This window comes from Rhea pennata, chromosome 5 (assembly GCF_028389875.1).
Source record: "Rhea pennata isolate bPtePen1 chromosome 5, bPtePen1.pri, whole genome shotgun sequence".
NCBI lineage: Eukaryota > Metazoa > Chordata > Aves > Rheiformes > Rheidae > Rhea > Rhea pennata.
Window position 1 is genome coordinate 62,781,875 of NC_084667.1, and position 19,948 is coordinate 62,801,822.

At 39.4% G+C, this 19,948-nt stretch overlaps 1 protein-coding gene across 1 annotated transcript in view; it reads left to right on the forward strand.

Annotated features, from left to right (window-relative positions):
* The window catches only part of KCNH5 (potassium voltage-gated channel subfamily H member 5), a 155,775-nt gene that overhangs the window by 64,144 nt on the left and 71,683 nt on the right, over positions 1–19,948 (forward strand). The gene's annotated exons all lie outside the window — the stretch shown is intronic.

Sequence of the window (19,948 nt, forward strand, 5' to 3'; positions counted from 1 at the left end):
TTTTTCTGTGATGTCTTTTAATTATCAGCAACCACAGTTGTTTCTCTCAGCAGTAGCAGATAGTGTTTCCAGGCATGGTAATGGTTTCAGCGCAGCCTTCTGAACTTGCGATCTTAATATTTTCCAAACAGCTGCATGTAAAGGCTGAGAGTAGAGAAGCATGGGTCGCCTACAGCAAAAAACAACAGTTACTCCTAGGGGTCGGAAGAACTGAAGTAAAAGATTGAGCATCGTGCAACAGTTTCTCATGAAACCTCTGTCTTTGAGAGGTGGATACGAGGAGGTTAATTGGCAGAAGCACTGCGGGGGGTATATGCTCCTTGTTTTGCTTTTGGTATTAGATTTTAAGATATTCAGGCATCTGATTTATAGCAAAAACACGTGTCTCGTACAAACAGCTTTAAAACTGTAGAACAGCCTCTTTGGGGAAGCTTTATCAGAATTCCTGCAGGGTTACATCTAGCATGTGTTTATATAAGCTTTGCTTTTATTATCATTGGCTTGATATGTTTAAATGAATTTATGGTATCAGGAGAGAAGGGGCAGTGAGTGGGAGAGGTAAGACTAAAGAAATGTTCTTTAGTGCTATCGAGCTATGTTGTTTAAAATAACTGAAAATTGCTATTAAATAAACTGTATTTAAATGTAGAAAATCAACATTTGCACGATGCTTTTACTCGCATACAGTGCAAACAGTCACCTGAGATGAGGCTGTTGGGTTGGGGAGTTAACCACCCGGGAGGACTATCGGATTTTTCCCAGATTTCTGATAACCTCTGTATTTCTCAGAAAGTAAAAAGTTTTAATTAATCCAACCAGATTGGCAAACATATCTGACTTGATCATAATGCACCACAGCTTTATAGCGTGTTATGCTAGAGGGATAAACAAATCTTGACCGAGAGATAACCACCAATGAGTTATACCCCTTGGATAAATGGACGAGAGAAATTGGTCATGTTTTTCTTTCTTTCTGAAGTTACTCAGGACCTCAAGTGAGCAGTATAGGCCTGGATCTATACAGAGATCCTTTGAAATCTGCAGGGCTCCATTTTCTACATCTCTGAGGCAATGAATAAGTGTGGTAGGTGTTCAAAAGGAAGAGAAAGGAAGAGCTGCTGGAGATGCTTCTCTGTGAGGTTTCAGGCCATTTATCCCAGCAGATGCTTTCTGATTTCAATGGAACTGTGCCCCTCAAGGTGCACTGCTTTTCAGTGGGTAGAACGGATATTTTCAGTTAAATCTCCTTAATACTCACCTCACTTGTATTGCAGTCAAGAGCTATGATGTATCACGCAGAATGTACAGGTGGTTGTTAGGAACAGTGGTGGAGTGAAGAGACAAAGTTGTTTTAAGAAGTGCCTCATTGCAGAGAAGTTGACTCAAACGAGAGAATTGTGCTTCATGATAATATTCATCTTTCATATCAATCAAGAGATTTCCTTGCCCAAATGTTGTCAGGTTGAACTCCAGAAGTTCAACACTTCGCACATCCCTTCAGGCTGAAAGATCTGATTTTTGTTAAGAAAAACAGAAGGCCCAACTCAACGGATGGTTACATTATTGCACAGCTGCTTGGGATAATGTAACGTGTTTAGTGGTACGAAGAGAGATCAGATATTGGATAAAAGATGCCAGGTCCTTGTCCATGATTTCAAATTGTTTCCTTTCTGTAGGTCTGCTGTAGTACAGTCTCACGTTTCTATTGAAAATACTGAGAGCACTGAAGGCTGTGCCTGTCTTCTGCACTCAGCTTTCCTGCAGCTTTTTCTGCAAGAACCTTGTTGCAATCTAGAAATACTTTCTACTGGTAGAAATGCATCCAGGATCAGGGTATGATGGCAGATTCCTGCCCCTTTTGCTTCTCTTCGGAGGTTATTAGCTCTCTAATAAGCTGGAAAGCAACCAGAATGGCATCTCTCCTCTGGGTACCTGTCTTGCATCCCAGCCAGTGCTGAATCAAAAAATCTGACTGTGCTTTAGTAGGAATATTTTGTTCATGAATGATTAAAACTAGTTTTCTTCTGCTGGCCAGCATCCAGCATGGATTTGTCAAGAACTGTTCATGGCAAATTAATCTGATTTCTTTCTTTGATGAGATAACTGCCTATTGAAAAATAATTTAGGAGATGTAATGTATCTGAACATTTTAAAAGGCTTCTGACACTTTTCTACATGAGGGTCTCTCTGCAGATGAATGAAGGATGAAGGATCTAGACACAGTCGTAACAGTGAATTCATAACATTGCAAAGGAATGAAGGATGATCTAGACACAATCATAACGCAGTGAATTCATAACTCACGGAAAATCTGTCTCCAAAAGTAATCAAGGGCTTCACTGTCAAACCTGGGGGGAATTGTAGGAGAAGTCTTTGCCCTGCGTGTGTTTCTGCTCAACACTTTAATTAGCAGAGCTGAGTGACAGCGCACTGGTAGGGTTTATGGGAAGGGTTGCCAGCAATTTAGATGACAGGATCAGAATTTGTAATGATCTGGAGAAATTGGAAAGGCAGCCTGAAACCAGCAAGGAGAATGTCAATAAAGGCAAGTGCGCTGCAGTGCATGCGAGAAGGGGAAATTGGATGCATAAGCACAATGTAGGGAATAACTGGCTAGGCTGCTGTGAGGCAGGGAAGGATCTTGGAAGAAAAGGGAGGGGCAAGAGTGATAGAAAACTGCAAACTGAATGTAATTCAACAGTGGGCCCAAAATAGTAAATCTCACTCTGGGAAGTATCAGGAGCAGTGTCGTAGGCAGGTTGAAGAAGGCACTTACTCTGCTGGGAATAGCACTGCTGATACATCTTTTTTTTTTTTTTTTTTTTGCTACAAGGTTTTATGAAAGCTGTAGACCCACTGAGATAGGGAAGATCAATGAAAAACTTCTGAAGGACAACGATGTTAGTTAGCAGGGAGTGAAAGACTGATGCTGGAAACTGGGCAAAACTTTTCTGCTGTGGGAGGATTTTTACCCTAGGCAAAGCCACTGCCAGATTTAGTAGACTCTATTTCATTGACAAGCATCTGTCAGCCTTGGTGCAGGTGTCCTTGCTCCTGCCTCTGTATGGCAGTAGGACTAGACAATCTCTTGAGGTCCCTCTCCACCCTGTATCTCTGTGACTTCGCAGTGAGAAGTCATTACAGTTGAAAATCCTCTGTTACGTGTTAAGCACAGCAAAGTTTACTTTTTCTAGATAGTTGACCATCCTTGAATGCTTATTATGTTTCATGGTCTGTGATGTGTTGGCTAAGTGTCTGCATTTCATGTTCACACTATGAGAGTTTCATATTTGAACTATAAGGAGTCCATGTACACTCTGGTGTACAGTTATCTAATGGAAGATCTGCAGAAGTTCTGCCACCTGTGGAAATGTTGTTGTCATCCAAATACACGAGGCACTGAAAGGTGAGTGGGGATGTCCAACACTAACACAAAGTTTTAGTGGGATATTTTGTTGGGTGCAAGGGCTGCATGATAGTGTTCATGAAAGACATTATTTGGAGCAGCTGAATTTTGTTATTTGTTATTTATGAATTCAGTTATTTCTGGAGGAAAAACCTGTTTCGACTAAGGGGTCTAAATCAAACATATCAGCAGGAAAGAGAAATTAATTTCAGAAGAGCAGTTTGACTTTTTTCTTTAAAAGATTCAGCTACTTGGATATAGTTCTCAGCTTAATTGAATGTTCTTGCACAAGTGTTTTCTTCAAGACTTGTTCAATAAGAAAATAAAGCCTACACTGAAGAAGGAGAAAATACTAATTTTATCTTCAAAATTTTATTTTTCCCCTTATTTTTCCTGTCTTTATTCCTTTAAAATATTTTAAAAAAATCTTCTTGAAACCTTTTTATATTACCTGCTGGAAGAAGTGTAGAGAAATATTCCTTAAAGCTTGAAAAAAGAGAGAAAAAGAGAATTTGAGGAATTTTTCTAATTTTTAACATTTTTTTTTCCAGGGGAAAGTAAGCAAGCAGGTAAAAGAAAGAAGGCCAGCAGAAAGAAAGAGATGCTCTTTAAATTTTTAAATGAAACAAATATGTGCACTTACCTAGTTTTGTCTTTATTTTTGTGGCTTACAGATATGAAAAAATTTCTAATAAAGCAGAATATTTTATTTTTTAAATAATATTGTGAAAATTAAAACATACTTCGGAGCTCTGTGGTGAAGTTTAACCAGAACTGAAATAGGAAGATGTTGTTGCAAATATCTGCCATTGATTTCTGCTTGATGACATGGCAATGAGAGAGAGCTTGGAGGAAGAAAGCCTAACTGCATAGAAATGGCATCTTGTTCAGTTCTATATCCTTTTTTTTTTCTCAGTGAAAGGTGTTCAATTCTGAGGTTATTAAAAAAAAAACCCTATTTTTCAGATAGGGTTTGTGATTTTTTAAAACCTTTTCTGCTATACCTCGTTCATCATAGTCATCCTCAAAAATATAATTTAACAGATCTAGAACTAACAAAATGTTTAATCCCCCCGCACTAATGTTTTCCGTCGTTTCTCATCTCTTTATTGTATTTCCAGTTTGCAAACTCTGGAGCAGAAAGACTATTTATTCATTTTTGTAATTAAGTGGCAAACAGATTTTTTTTTTTTGCCCTTATCTGAAAAGATCCTTAAATTGGCTGTTTCCTGAAGTTTGGATGCTTGAAGTAGCAGTGATATCCGTGTCCCTTCAAACTATGCATCTGCGTGCGTGCACATGCAGTAATGGCAGCTGGGGGAAAAACTAATTCTCACACTGTCTTGGCAAGGTTGAAGAGCCTAAAAGCATTCTCAGACTTCACGTGGGCAAACAGCGCGTGCTTTAGGAAGGGATATTGCAGCTTTGGACTCTGATCTCTCTTTCTCTAGAGTAGGCTTAGGTGATCGAGTCGGACTGGATTAGGGGTTGGCTGGCCAGAGCTAGCTGTGATGAACCTTACTGGTTTCATAAGAGCACATAATCGGGTCCTTTGCTGCTTTCCTCAACTGGGACCTGAAACATGCTCTCCGTTTTAAGCACATAAATAGTCCCACTAACCTCATTGTTGCTTAATGTGAGCTTATTTTGAAGTGTTTTTCTGGACACAAGCCATAATGAAAGGAATATTTCCGGCGTTTGTACAATTGAGAGAGAATTAGAAGCATAAGACCCACCTGAAGGTCAGGAGGACTCATGCCTCAAATTCATGTAGGCATATTGTAAACCCATGCCATCCAGTTCAGTGAGGTGCTGCGTATGGAAATTATTTTTTACGTGACATATTAGAATGATGATCTGTTTGGAAAAGACATGGGAACGCTGCCATTGCTGTATGCAGTGAAAGGACTAGCTTTATTTCCCCTTATTTCTCCTTGTACAGTAGCATTTTAAAGTATTTTACAAAATGAGATGGATGTGTCCACTCCCTTATGTCTGAATAGGAAGTGGAGGCATAAAGTTACTACTGTGGCTCATTAATGTTGATGTTTCCTGCCCGAATTGATAGTCTGCCTCACCTAAAGGAAGTGTAGCTTTCTGGTTGATCAAACTTGGTCTTTCTGCATTTACATTTAAAAGAAAAAAGGAGAAAGCAAGTCAATAAGGTAAGAGAGAAGCACAGAAAAAGCTGTTGGCAGCAGTGCCACACCAGAAAATATTGGAAGCGCTGGAGGATACAAGACTTAAATGATTAAATGTGAATGAAGATAGGTCATGCAAGAAAGAACATGTAATCAAACCTCCTTGTCTGAGGAAGGAATGAGGGGAAGGAGGAAAGAGGAGGACAAATATCCTGGTTACCTGCAGCACATGCTGCCTGGTCGGAGTCCCTGGAGGGTACCTTGGCCAACCTTCGCTTTGCCCTGTGAACCGTATCATTTTAGCAAACAGGTCTGTTAAGTGATGTGTGAGACAATACATTCGTGTGCTTGTGCGTGAATGATGCTGTGTTGAGCCCTGACGCTAGCTATCACATCTGTTCTAGGAGGGGGTGAATGCTGATCCTGACAAAAGCGAAACAGATTACTCTGCCAGTGTTTGTGGGACCTGGTGAGAGCTGATGTGTGGGTGCCACTTTGGTCCTCCTGCCCTTTTTGTTCCTCATGGCGGAGCAGGCAGGTGCCCGAGGTTGCACTCATTTTGAGGTTGCTCTGCTGTCTCTTCTGGGAGGTTGAGTGGTTGCATTTGCTGTTAGATAAGACTTTTTTTACAGCATAATTAGATTTATCTGAAACGTTAGTCTTGTTTTCAAAATAACAACTTTTCTTTGGCAAAGCTTAGTGTTTTTCAGGGATCATAACAGATGCGCATTATCTGTGCTGTGTTAACAGGATGTTGAGCTGGATTACAGTTATAGGGAGCTAGGCACAGAATCACAGAATGGTTGAGGTTGGAAGGGACCTCTGGAGATCACGTAGTCTAACCCCTCTACTCAAGCAGGACACCTAGAGTATGTTGCCCAGGATTGTGTCCAGATGGTTTTTGAGTATCTCCAAGGAAGGAGACTCCACAACCTCTCTGGGCAACCTATTCAAGTGACTTCATAGATCCCACAGCTTGCTTTGGCCATTCTTAAAGGGGGGAAAAAGGTTTGTTTGTTTATTTATTTATTTAAAGCTTCAGAGTTGGAACCAGCATTGCAGCTGGATTCTATATTCTGTCAACTGCGGAGGGGCCAATCTAGGAAAGCACGTGCTTATGGTAAGTTTCTGAGTAACCTCTTGAAAAATACAGGAATATCATAAAGTGAAGAAGAATGAGATACTGAAGTGCATTGCTAGACTGAGGCCTTAATGATAAGTATTGGGGTCCTCCCAAGTAAAACACTCTATAGCTATCATAGGAAAGAGTTAGATTTAAACTCCCTTGCATTAAAGACAGAGTAGTTGGAAAATTAATCATAGAGTTAAAAAATGGATGTGTTTAAATGGTTCTTACAAGCAAGAGAAGGCATTAAAGACTTCTAAATGTTTGCAATATTGTGAAGGGTGATCAGAGACTTCGGAAGGAGATTAATGGAGACTTCATCAGTAGTGAACGCCCTCGCAGACACACAGAGTAGGAGGGAAAGGTAACGGAGTTGAGCAGATTTGATCTAGACTAATTAGTCAGATTGTTACTGTTGTTCTTACAGTCTTATTATTGATATACAAACAGGCTGGTGAAGAACTAGAAATCTAAAACATTGCTGTTCATTAAAGGTTTTAGTCGTGCTCTAACAGCCACACTCCATCTGGATGATAATAAGAAATAATGGACCATAGAGAACTTACGCATCCTCACCTTATGATCCATTTTCAGCCAGCTGAAAAGCACCAAAGAGGATGTTTGCTTAAATATATCACTTTGTGATTATAAATTCAAAGGGAACGAGCAGAGTTCTATATTCTTTATCTCAGTGTCAGATATTTATTCCTTTCTTTGTTTGCATGCTACGCAAATACTTCTAACACCAAATGTATGTTGTGGATAAAGGCACTTAGTTTTGTCAATATGACATAGACATCTGTAGTGGCATGACATTTTAAATTGTTTCTGTGTTACTACAATAAGAATGTCAGAGTGAATCAGACTTTCTCATACTTAATTGTGTTTCGGCTTATAATTGTAGGAACAAAACATCTTTATGCACTGGCATAATAGAAGCACGTGGAAGTTGCTAACTGATGGCGTTTTCATCTATACGTGAAAAGGAGAAGAGGCCAGTTGTGGTCTCTTTTAATTGGTAGCACTGAATAGAGGAACAAGAGCTTTTAGGTAGAGACATCAAAAGATTAGTCTCATCTGGAAATGCAAACCTTTATGTTCATTTCTAGCTCTGACATATGGCAGAATGGTGAACTTTAGCATTCTGTACATTTTGTGATTATTTTTTCTTTTTCAAAGCTATGCCTGATTTATTGATTTAAATGTTAAACAGCTGGGAGCAGGAACTCCCCATGTTGTTTGTACAGTGCCTACCAAGCCATGCTGCAAGTTCTGTAGAACCAACAAAAACAAAAGAAAACGTTACAGGAGTTGCAAAAAAAGAGTATGACTCCGTTGAATTAGTCTGAGTTTCTGCCATAGACTCCAGTTCCCTTAACTGGTGGGCTGTTCAGACCTCAGGTCAAATGCAGGGAGCGATGCCTACTGTAGAGGAGATGTGTAGGTTTTACCAATCCACATTTTAAAAGCTGAGGTGAGGTCAGAGGTAAATACAGAATTTTATCCGCTGCACTGGCCATTCTAATATTCTTCAGTCTGGGTATTTTGTGATAGCCAGGACTTCAGGCAGATCCAAGCAACAATATATGTGGGAAGAAATTGGATGAACCCTGTAGTTCATCCTGATTTAAAAAAAAACACATACATACTTTTTTACTTTAGAACCAGCAGCCTGGTGAATAGGACTGGAGGCAGTTCTTCCTACCATGAGTACTATGTTCAACAGTAAATATTTCCATGAACATAGCCCTGGTATATGGACACAGTACAGATTTGTCCTGAAATTGGTATCCACGTCATGCTTCTGATGAGAATCTGATGGAATTGTGTAGGCCTAAATACAATAGCCCATATCTCCTAATTTTTTAAATTATTACTGTAGTTTATTTTTAAAAAATTATTAAAAATAGAGTAAATGTTCAGTAGAATGGCAAGACATACATGGCTGAAATGACAAAGCCGCATTAGGTATGTATTATAACTCTACAAAAGTTTTGGAAGTGCCCCCCAGAAAAGCAGAAATATTAATTACAAAAAAGAGGGAAAAAAGTCAAAGCTGCTAACCATCTAGCTTTACTCTGAATTCATTGACCTTCAAGTACCAGATCTTTGAAAGCTAAGTCTTAGTAGTAGATTAACATTTTATGTGTATATATATATATATATATATATATATATATATATATATATATAATTTGTCTTTAAAGAACAAGATAACCAGTATAGGTATTCACTTACGTTTTTATTTGAAACTTTGATCAACTATCTTTGGTTGAAGCTTTCTGTACCAGATTACCTTACTTGTTTTTTCAACCTGCTTCTATATGAAAAATTTTGCAGTAACCTAAGCAAATGGCATAATAAATACAGTTCTTCTGTAGATGAGAAAAAATTATCTTCTTTGAATGCTTATAATACTGAAGGAATACTTTGAAAGTCTTTATAAAATTTTTATCATAATTTCATCAATAATTTTTTTAGAATTTGATACTCCTGCCTGTAGCTGCTCTTATTCTTGCATATTTTTCCAGGAATTAAATTTATTTTTCTTGCACAACTAGAAAAATTGAAAAACAGCTGAACTCAGTTTCCTTAAATTTCCTAAAAACATTCACCTTGAGGTTGAGAAATATCGGGCCAAAACAAATTAATCTGCCGAAAGGAAGGAAGTTTAGAGTGGGAGGTGAAGCTCCGTCTTGACTGTGGAATGCACTGTTCACTCAGAAAATAATATTTTAATTCCCTTTCTTTCCCCAAGGTAAGTGTATCATTTTGGTAAAATCCCAAAATATCAAGATGGTTAAGATCATAGGCAGAAGTTTGGCATGTCCGTTTCTTGGGTTTTGATCCTATGACTTAATTTTGAAACCAGGTATAAACCAATGGACTTTGCTAAATTGTATTTGTGCTGTCTGGAAGTCTGGTATATTGGATAAAGATGTTTTTACAATTATCCCATTGTTATCTGCAGAGATCCTATCCTCATATACTGTTTTTTTTCCTTGAAACCATTTCCCTGAAGATGGAAATTCAATTTTTTTCCTAATCTTTTCCCAAAAGACCTCTGAAGCGGCACTGCTCTCTTGACCTAGCATTCGGCTTGGTGGTTATGTGTGGCTATAACTGGAATGAGGCTATCTATGCTGTTCAATAGCAGAAATCCTGACATCATTTTGCTGTTTATTTCAGGGCAAACAGAATTTTATCCCTGTTGTTTTGATGGGGAGATAAGACCTACAGAATTCGTAGGCTCGAATACGCAAATGTCTGTCTTGCTGGTACTGATTTGAGCTCACGTTATGTGATAAGACAGAGCATAGAACCTGGTATCTTGGAAGCTGTGTTTTGTGTTGGATTTTCTCATTAAAACAGGTGTTAGCTCCAGCCCCCTTCTCATTTTATTCATTTCATTTTATTTTATTCATTTCATTTCATTTTATTTCAACTCATTTCAATTTCATTTTTTATGAAGGTCTAGCGGGGTCAAATCAGGGTGTTCTTAAGATGTTGAGATGTGAAACCACCAGCTCAGAGCTGTTATTTGAGGCTGTTAGTAGCCTCAGTTTGTGTCTCCCGAAAGTGAAGCGTGTGTTGTGTATCATGGTAGAATATGAAATTGTAAGAAAACCTTCTTTTTGGTTTCATTAGGAAATTAGCCATGCCATCCCATAAGCATAGTGGAATTAGCATGTGAAATAATTGCTGTTAATTAAACCTTCCTGATTGAAAACTATTTCCATGATCTAATTAGGCTGAGTATGTAGCTGAGTGTTGTATGGGATGGTTAATGAAAATGTTTATAAGCATGGATCATGCTGAAATTAGAGAAGGTTGAAATTAAGTACACTCAGGAATTTTGCTGTCTCTTCCAACCCCAAGGATATAAACGGACTGGGATAAGGGCTGACAATGAGGTGTATTCTCTGAGTTTCTCTGTGCTACTGGAATAGAGACTTTTTTGCTGTCTTCTGAAATACTTATCACAGCAACAGGCATATAAGTATTTTCTTTCCTCTGGGAGGGTAGTGCTCTGTGTTCTTTACGCAAGGTAAATAAGCTTTCTTGCAGAATTATGTTGTCAAAGTCTTTAAGTACAGAATATTGGAGATGTTAAAAAATATATTCAAAAAGCATTTTGAGCCCATTTTATATGAGTTGTTCTGTTTGTTTGTGCTTTAATCTTGCCCATTTTTTTCACTGGAAAGTTTGATGCACTCTTTTACCGTAAAAAAACATGGGCTCCCACCTTTCCACAATGAGTGCATATACAGCTGTCCATTAATAATGCACTTTGCAAAATAACTTACTGCTGCGCTAAGTGAGCTGTCCCACTTGACAAATCTCCAAGGATTAAGGAAATATAAAAAGTACCGAGTAGCTGTGCTGAACTCTCCGAAGAGGAGGATTTTGCTCGCTTCCTCCTTCTGCTGATTGCCTCGGCAGCGCTCGTTGCCGTGCTCTTGGTGGAGATCCCAAAGAGTTCACTGCCACGAAGGAACCATCTTAGAAAGGTGATGGGAGCAAAAGGGAAAAAGCAGAGATCGTCCGAGGTAAAAATGGTAGATGAATGTGTTTTTCCTCAGCCAGAATTTATGGAGGAAAAGGGTTGTAGATAATCCTCCATTTGCAGCATAGAGGAAGGAAATTTCAAGGCATCCGTGGTCAGCAGGTCCTTGTAGAATAACCAGAACAAAATGGTTTTGAACCTTCATTCTCTTACCTTTTTTTCCCCCTGCTCTTTCTTTCAGTTTAGAGCCAACTTTGGCAAAACGCTGCAGAATTTTATTCAACAGGATTGTTTTCCTAGGGATTCACAGACCTGATTAAACCTTGCGGTGAAAACCACAGTGCTGTTTCGAAGGTGCCCTTAGTGACAAACTTCCTCTACTTAATGCCTTGTAAGCGGAGCAGCTCAAAAAAAGAGCAGTGTTTCTGATGCATTACGGTAATAGTTGTATATAATCATTTCTACTCCCAGAACAAAACTTGACCTTCATTTTGGTTTGTGTCCTCGAAAAAAAATGCCGTATTAGTGCTTCTGTACTGTCCCAGTGGTGTTTTGTAGGCTAATTCAGGGTTCAGGTACTTACGGGTGTCATATAAGGATGGGGTTAGGTAGAGGTCCGAAGCTAGTCTGTCCTTTAAGAGGCTCGAAGTATATCCGTAATTCAGCAACAATATGATCTTTTTAATTAAAGCTATGTGATTTTCTTTTTTGAGCTAAAGCTGTAGTTTTTCAGTGTCCTGTGGGACTTCTTATTTTAGCAGCCGTATTTACCTAGGAAGAAGTAGTGTCATGGTGCGGGTTGGAGTGTATAAACATGGATTCTCTGTCAACTCAAGAACGCACGTTGTTTCTTGTAGTTGAGTACTAATTTTAGTGCATGGTCCAGAATATTTTGAAAATAGTCCTTTTGGCTGGAATTCATCTCACCTAACCTAAGACATATATGATTAAAAAAAAAAATCCATCTTTGCTAGCCCCTCCTTTAAGTTCCTTTTATATTTAATGGGAGGAAATGGGCACTTTCCAGATGCAATCCATCTGACCTGTTTTAGGTGTCTACTTTAAAACAAGGTGAAACTATGTCCTAAAAGAGTCTAATTATAAAAGTGACTAGCTTAAATGTAGATATTGTATCCCACAGTTCCTTTAAAACACGAGTAGCATTTTTGTAAGAACAGTAAAGCGGTGCTTAAATAAAATCACATCATGGAACATGGGAGTTTTCACTTTGCCAGTAAATATTTTATGATAAAAGTTTGTGGATCTGAAATGACATACTTTTATGGAAAAGGAAAGTTTCTCTTTGTATGTATATTGAGTGCATGTGGGTGGGTGTGAATTTATATATTTATATATAAACTCGGTGCTCATATGTTCGTCTGAGTGCTTTGTTTTTATAATTGCTCTTTTTTTTTGCCATTCCTTCAATTGTAGGTGAATATTTTTTACCATTCTGTATATTTATATGCAACCCGTCACTGCTAGTGGGCTCTATTAATAAGTGCAGTTGTGGAGTTCTCACTTGTGAAAGTGTATCATCTAAAATTTTTTAAACTGTCAATAAAAATGAGTCAAGCTTGGCCAAATCTGAAATATGCTTACTTGACATGTGGTCTGCAGTGTGGTCTGCAGTTGCACGGTTTAGGTTGGATCAAAATTATTTATTATAAGTATGTGATCCAGAGAGATTACTCTGAGCATTCAAAAACTTAAAAATTGGAGTAGTTTCGTATCTCTGAAATTTTATTTTATCCTCTCTTGAAAAGAAGCTCCAAACTGCACAGTGCAGTCTGCTGATAGCACCTTCTTAATCAATAGCTTCATTTTCACCATATCATATAAGTCAAGCTCAGAAATTAAGAGCTGCTGTTGGACTTTCTTAGCAGATCTGTGGAACGGTGATGAATTCCTGCCTTGCCTATGTTTTCCTTTGTTATTTGGTAATCTCCTAAGAAATGGTAAATACGACTGAGAGCTGAGTATGCTGCTTTACACAATAACCGCCAGCCTAATTCCTGCAGAGAAATGGGACAGTCGGCACTGCTGCGTTGCTGGGAGAAAAACAGCTTATGAGGAAACTGATAAGTACCTTAAGAGTGAATGCAAAATTGATTATATCATTTTGATTCAGCAGAGCAACTCAATGCTGTTCCCAAACCTCCATTAATTTAATCAGTTCTGACTGTTGTTACCTTACACCGCTTTGTGTGGATGCAGGATGCAGTTACTTGTAATTTGTTCATGTGCTGGCTACTTGATTTACCTCTTTGGAAAAAGATTTAGCTTTCTGGGTTGCTGCGTAGTTTTGTTTATATTTGGCACTTGATGTTGGTGGGTAACTTCTCAAGCAGTCAACAGCATCGCTTTGTTACAGTTTATTAACTGTGCTCGTATAATACCTTATATAATAGCCACTGTCAGTCTCACGTACAGACTTGGCACAAAATATGTTAGAATGTGGTTTAAAATTATGGACGTATGGAACCCTTTGATTAAATTGTTATGGGCACACTCCACAGAGAATGGAGGCATGAAACCTGCAATAAGTACATTTAGGAGTAAGTGTGGTTTGCCTCCTGCAGAGGGAACAGGTTGTGCTACAGGGTGTGCCTTCAGAAAACACAGTCAACATACCCATAATCCAGCAATTCCTACTTGTTTTCAAATAAAATTAAAAATGTTCTTTTCCAGTATAAATTGCACCATGAAATGTCAAACAATGTAGGTCACTTTCCTAATATTTTATATGCTTTATTCTCCTATAAGAAATGTAATTACGTTTTACTTATTTGAATGTCATTACTCATGTAGCAACATATTACAGTGCATATTGTATTGCATTGAAGCAATAAACATAAAACATCACTTATTTGCACAATTATTACAGCTAGTTCCCCACAAACTTTTGCATATTTTCAATAGCAATAAAATTGCAAATAGAAAACATGACTATTTTTGTTATCCAACATATAATAGACTGAGTACTGGAGTACTTCCCTACCACCAACTCATTTTTCAGCTTGCCAATAGCAAATATGCTTGACAATGAATCAAAAAAGAGAGGAAAAATAAAAATTGATTGAGGAGACTCTAGACTGTTGGAGGATTCCATTCCTGTAAGCAGGTAACGTATTCTGTAATTTAAGGATTTTTTTCATAAATGTATTCCAGTCATAAAATTGGAGGGAGGAGTGTCAGTATGGTGGTATGCAACACAGACAATTTTATGTCTAAAATGGCCTTCAAAAGACAGTCTCTGAGGTGTCATCAGATTGTGACGATGCTCAGTTACCGGAGATAGGGCAATAGCCAACCTTTCCTGGAGGGCTGATGGGATCTATACCAAGTAGCTGCCCACGAAGGCACTGAATCTACCTTATTTTGTCCTTTGTGTGAGGTGCAGTACGGAAAATGAGGATCAGCTGAGTTCCCATGGGGAATAAGTAAAAAAGCTTTAGGAGAGTGTTGGGTCACTTTAGACTTGCAGCTATCTGAAGGTAACCTGTGTGAGGGGTGGTCTTCACCATTGCATACGGTGCTACTGCAGCGCTGTCTTGGTGGCAGCTGCCTGAGTGGGACATTCTTTGTGCCTCCATCCACAGGAAGGCAATGGGAAGAGCTCTTGGTTAAACCAACTAACATACTGTCTTTGTTTCAAACCAGTGTTGTCCCAAATGTCTAATGCTTCAGTATCCTGAAAATGTCAGCTTAAAAAAAAAGATATATGTTTTTGCCAATCACTAAAGAAAAATGGTATTTTTAAACACGTTTTAGCATCCTTGTAGGGGAAGGAGCCACCTATCTAAAGGAGAAATGAAGTTGCCTTGTGATGGAAACGAGATGAGCTGGGTAAATGAAGCAGATAAGCCGAAGAATGCATGAGGGATGCTTTTATTGCGTTCCTGGCAAGAAGAGTCAGTCCTTTGGTGCTTTCTGCACAGCCTTGGCTTTGTTTCGTAGGAGCCACTTCTGCCTTTGTATCAGAGAATACTTGCTATGACCACTGCTCAAATTTTATTGCTTCCTGCTTTCTTTGTAGCAGTCTTACTTTAAACTGCACAAGAGAAAGTGCTTTGGTGAAAAAGCATCTGTAGCAATGGCCAGGGAACAATCTTAATCCCTTCACTAATTCTTCTATTCCTTGACCCCTCTTACTTTTAATCTCCTTGAGAATTTTGTTCCTTAACCACTTGGTTCTAATCCCATCACAAATTTTATTACTTGACCTCCTGGTTTTAATCCTTTAGCTAATTCCATGCCTGAGCTCTTGGTGAAGTGGAGTTCTGTGAGAGCACAGTTTTGAATTTGGTACTTTCAAGTCAGTGGTGGACATCTATTACTGTGCCTTCTTGTCTTAATTTTAGTTAAAGGCTGAAACGGTTGGAAGAGAAGATGCTGGTTATGTACATATCCAGATGTATTCCAAGAGTTGGTCAACCATTTCTGGGCCCCAGGAATTGTGAGAAACGTAGAGTAAGAAATGTAGGCAGGCTTAGTTACCTTAACAGGGGTGTCAGCTGCTTAGATGAGCATTAAACTACTCAAATATGAGTCTTGCAAACTTAATTACCATACCATTGCAATTAGGTCCCCTGGGAGGATTTGAGTTAGGAGGATCTGTAAGTGGTTGCTCAGGTGTCTCCAGGCTCCCAGAATAACAGGCAGGTTTGGGTTTGAGAGCACTTTGCCTGCATTTGAACCTAGCAGGGAATATAAAGCTACTGACCAGCACTTTGCACGGGTCCAGGCATGTAAAGATGAAAGACGTTGCATGCTGTTACTTTTTTCGTTTGAACTATTCAGTTTCCCACAGTGCATTAATATTTAAACTGAGATTTTAATCTACAACATTTTAGGCCTTTTCATGAAGTGTTTTTTTCTTTACTCTTTCTTTTTTACCTCAGCATAATGTGGCCAGTTACGTAAAGCCATCTGCTGTTTACATTTTGTCACTTTAACCACTTGCTCCATTTCTTTGCTCTTCTTTCCTTCTGTCTGTCACTCTACAAAAATGAAAGTTACTTGTTTTCTTCTGCGGCAAGTCTTTCACGGGCAGGTACGGTAAGGCATGTGGGTACTGGTATGTCCTTGTGTGCTCAACACTAAGGCTTGATTTTCCAAGGGCAGAGGGACGTGCGCGCGGCAGGGCATGGGATCGACTCCCCAGGTCCACTTTAGCGATGTTGCAACCGTGCCGTTGTGCAGCTGTGGCTCGGAGATGCTCCTCAGGACAGCCTTGAGCGAAGCGCGCTGCAGCTGTGTGCTTTCTGGGCTCCGTACGATCTGGTCCGTGGTGGAAAGGGAAAAGGAAAGTTCCCCCTTCTGGGTGAGCTGCAGATGGAAAAGGCTACTCTGAATAAATGGGGGGTTTTATGCGCAACTGCTGCTGATGAATTATTCCTACAGGCAGCAGGAAGGCATCTTTCAAATGCTCATTTATCTTTTTACTCACACTTTGTCAGAAAAAAACCCACGGATGACTGTTTTACGGTCTTTTCTGTTTGTTTATTCCAGCTTTTGATCAGTGATAGTGCTACCTGGAAAAAAGGCTGACAAAAGGGTCATCAGGAGTATTATGTGGAAAAAGGGGAAAATATCGTCCCTTCCTTTCCACTGTTTTTGAGTGACTCAGTTCCCAAGTAGCTAACTCTCCTCTCCTGGACTAAAACTCATCAGTGCGAATTATCATTACTGTTGTTATTTAAATAATACCATTTAATTACAAAGAAGATTCTGTCTGCTGTGCCTCTGCCTCTCCTTTCTTTCCTCCCCTTTTTTAAAAATTAAATGTCAACTCTGGATCCATTCACCAGACTCAGCAGTTTAAATATTAAATACCTGACACAGTACATTCGCTTACCAAAATGATGCATTAGAACAGCTGTAGTGAAAAAAACTGGTCATGCTAGCCAAAATCCGGGATGTCTACGCTTCCCTGTAAGCAGCAATCTTAGTTGTGTTACATTTGTTCAATGCCAAAGCAATGGTGGTGTCAGAGGTGTCAAAAGCCCAAGTCTGTTATCTGATGTCAGAGGTCTCAACCGCTGGCAGAACTGCCCATATGTTTCTGATGTTACTGTAGTTGCAGTGAGCTCCGGGATGAAGTCCCATGTTCTGCTGCGTGACAAGTAAATACGGATGGCTCAGCTGTGCCATAGCTGGGGCTTGGCAAAGTTACGCGGTGTGGGTGCTCAGTTTGTTCGGCAGTTGCCGAATTACCGGGCTGAGAAGACTTGAGCAGAAAAATAGTGGTATCTATGCTGGGAGAGTGGTAATGAAGAAACTTAAGTCAGGTGAGGTCCCATCTGCATGCAAAGGCTGAAGCAGGGAAGAGAAGATTTCGAAGATGCTTAAAGTTCATGAGAATCTTGTGCTCTTTTCTACAGCTATCGTTTGCACCAGTGCTGGTACTGAGGCTGTCCTGGGGTAAGGATGACTGTGTGTGTGTAGCTGTATGCCCTGGCAGAGAGAGGGGTGTGGGAGGAGGGCTGGACTGTCTGTCCTGGTAGCGTTGTCAGACGCAGCACCTTCTGCATGCGTCTGTGAGAAGACTGACTCTTGGCTTGTGTTCCCTGACCTGGTGGGAGGGCTTTCCACAGCAGAAAGGACAGAGAACATTTAACTTCTCCATTAAATTGCTCTATAGAAAATGAAAGATTGTGTTTTTGGAGCACAAGAATATTTACAGTAAAAGGAAGAGAGCTTTTTTATGACAAAATCATAAATGCTGCATAACCTCAAAATGGTTAGGCAATTTCTTAAGTATGAAGACGAATTGAAATGGGCTGTGTTTCCAATCTGATGGAAGTCACAATATAGGTATGTTAAGATTTTGCTTTAATTTCAGTTCTCCAGGGTGTTTCTCAGCCCAGAGTTTTCTTTACACTTTATCTTGTGGCAGATGCTTTACAGGCATTTCAGTCACTCGAGATGCTATTTTTAATGCATGTATTACTGTTAACACCAAAGTTGTTAAAATCCATAATGATGTTTTCTTTGAAAAAGCCAGCAGCATTTATTTTTTTATCTTTAATGTGATTGTTAAGATTTTGCTGTGTTGGAGAAGGAAATGATGACATTCAAGCCACCTCAGAGTAGTAATTCCGTTAGAGCACTTTCCAGTTCCTCAGCTATGTCCTTCACTTATTTAAGTAGCAAAGAAATTTAATAGAGATATATTGGTGACAGAAAACCAGCTTTGGAGTATTATCTGAACTCAGAAAATACCTGCTTTTTTGCTACAAGTATGAGGAAACATACAGAGCTGAGGTGAATCCACAGGATTTTATCTGAGGTTTTGCTTTCGGTGGTGAACACCAGGGATTACAAAAATGCCCCACCTGTAGTAACAAATCTTCAAAGCAGTGGCTGAAGCCACAGAGCTCCTTATAAATTTGAGGTGCCTTCTCCCGGCTTCCTGGGTGGGAGCATTGGGTAGGAACAGTATGAAAATGGCCAAATTATTGGCCATAGTCCACTGGGACACTTGTTTCAACACCGAGAGCTTGTTGAACGCAGTTGGGATCTGAGTGTTGGAAAATCCCCAGAACAGAAGCCTGTAAGGCAGGCTGGACAGCAGGATCTTCTGTCCATCTGAAATCCATGGCTGCAAGTGTGGTTGGAGCCAGTAATTACTCTTTGAAATGAGCTGGCAAGGGTTCACTGTGGCAGTGTGGCTGCTGCCGGCTGAGTATTAGAGGAGAAGCTGGTGATCAGAGTATTGGAAAATTTTCCTAGGACTTAGGACAAGTGAGCAAAATTGAGTGGAGGAACAAAAATCCCATCTCTCAGCAAAATATCCTAGTCAGGATACACAGCCTCTCTGCCTTTTGCTTTCTTCTTCCAGTCTCATGAGTCTTTGGTCCTTTTGTGCTCTCTGCTGAACTCATAGCCTGGTGGGAGCCCAGATGCATGGGTCCGAGCTCTCTGGGGCTGAAATGGGTCTGTTTTCTCTGACCACAGCACTGTTCTCAAGATGAGATCACATATCTTTCTTTTGTGCACATATATGTGTACTGCTCCCCTGCATCTTGCATGGGGATATGTCCTGTTAGTGCGGTGTATGTTCCTTCAGCACATCTCTGGCCCCTACAAAGAATTACCTAGAGGTATTTCTAGATCCCAGTATGGCTTTGATGGGAGACAGATGCCGTGGTGTATAAAGCTGTTCACTTTGAGGCATTCACAGAAGCAGCATTGAAGGTGACTCGGGAGCAAGTAATATTAAAAAGAGAAGCAGCTGATGATTTTGAGTGACTCGGGGGTTAGTTCTTACCGCAACACAAAGATGCAGGCATCTGAAGTTTCTTAACCTTTGTTTTAGGCTTATGTTTCTTGTTTGGATGTATTCCATGAAGTTCTAAGACCCTAAAACAAAGATCCTTTTTTCACTTTGAGGCACTCATCCAAGTGAAATTCTCTGTTCTGGATGTTCACTGAAATACTCTGGCATGCAGGTGAAGCTGTGTGTACAGACCAGTTTAATGCTGTATTGCATTATTTTTTCAAAAATTTCAATGGCTGATTGCATTCAATACAATTATGGAATTGTGTTATGTAAAAAGTACATCTTTTCAATGGAATGCTTTCCCCAAAAGCTGGGATTTTAAAAGAGGTTTTGCTTCTTGAAAACTTGAAATAACCAAGATTTTATTTTTCACACAAATGCTTGCTTTGAGGTTTTTTCCAATTTTAAAAAGATTATTGAATGTATTAAAATATAAAAATGTCGTAATACATCTCAAATTTCAAAAGCCATTTAATAGTTT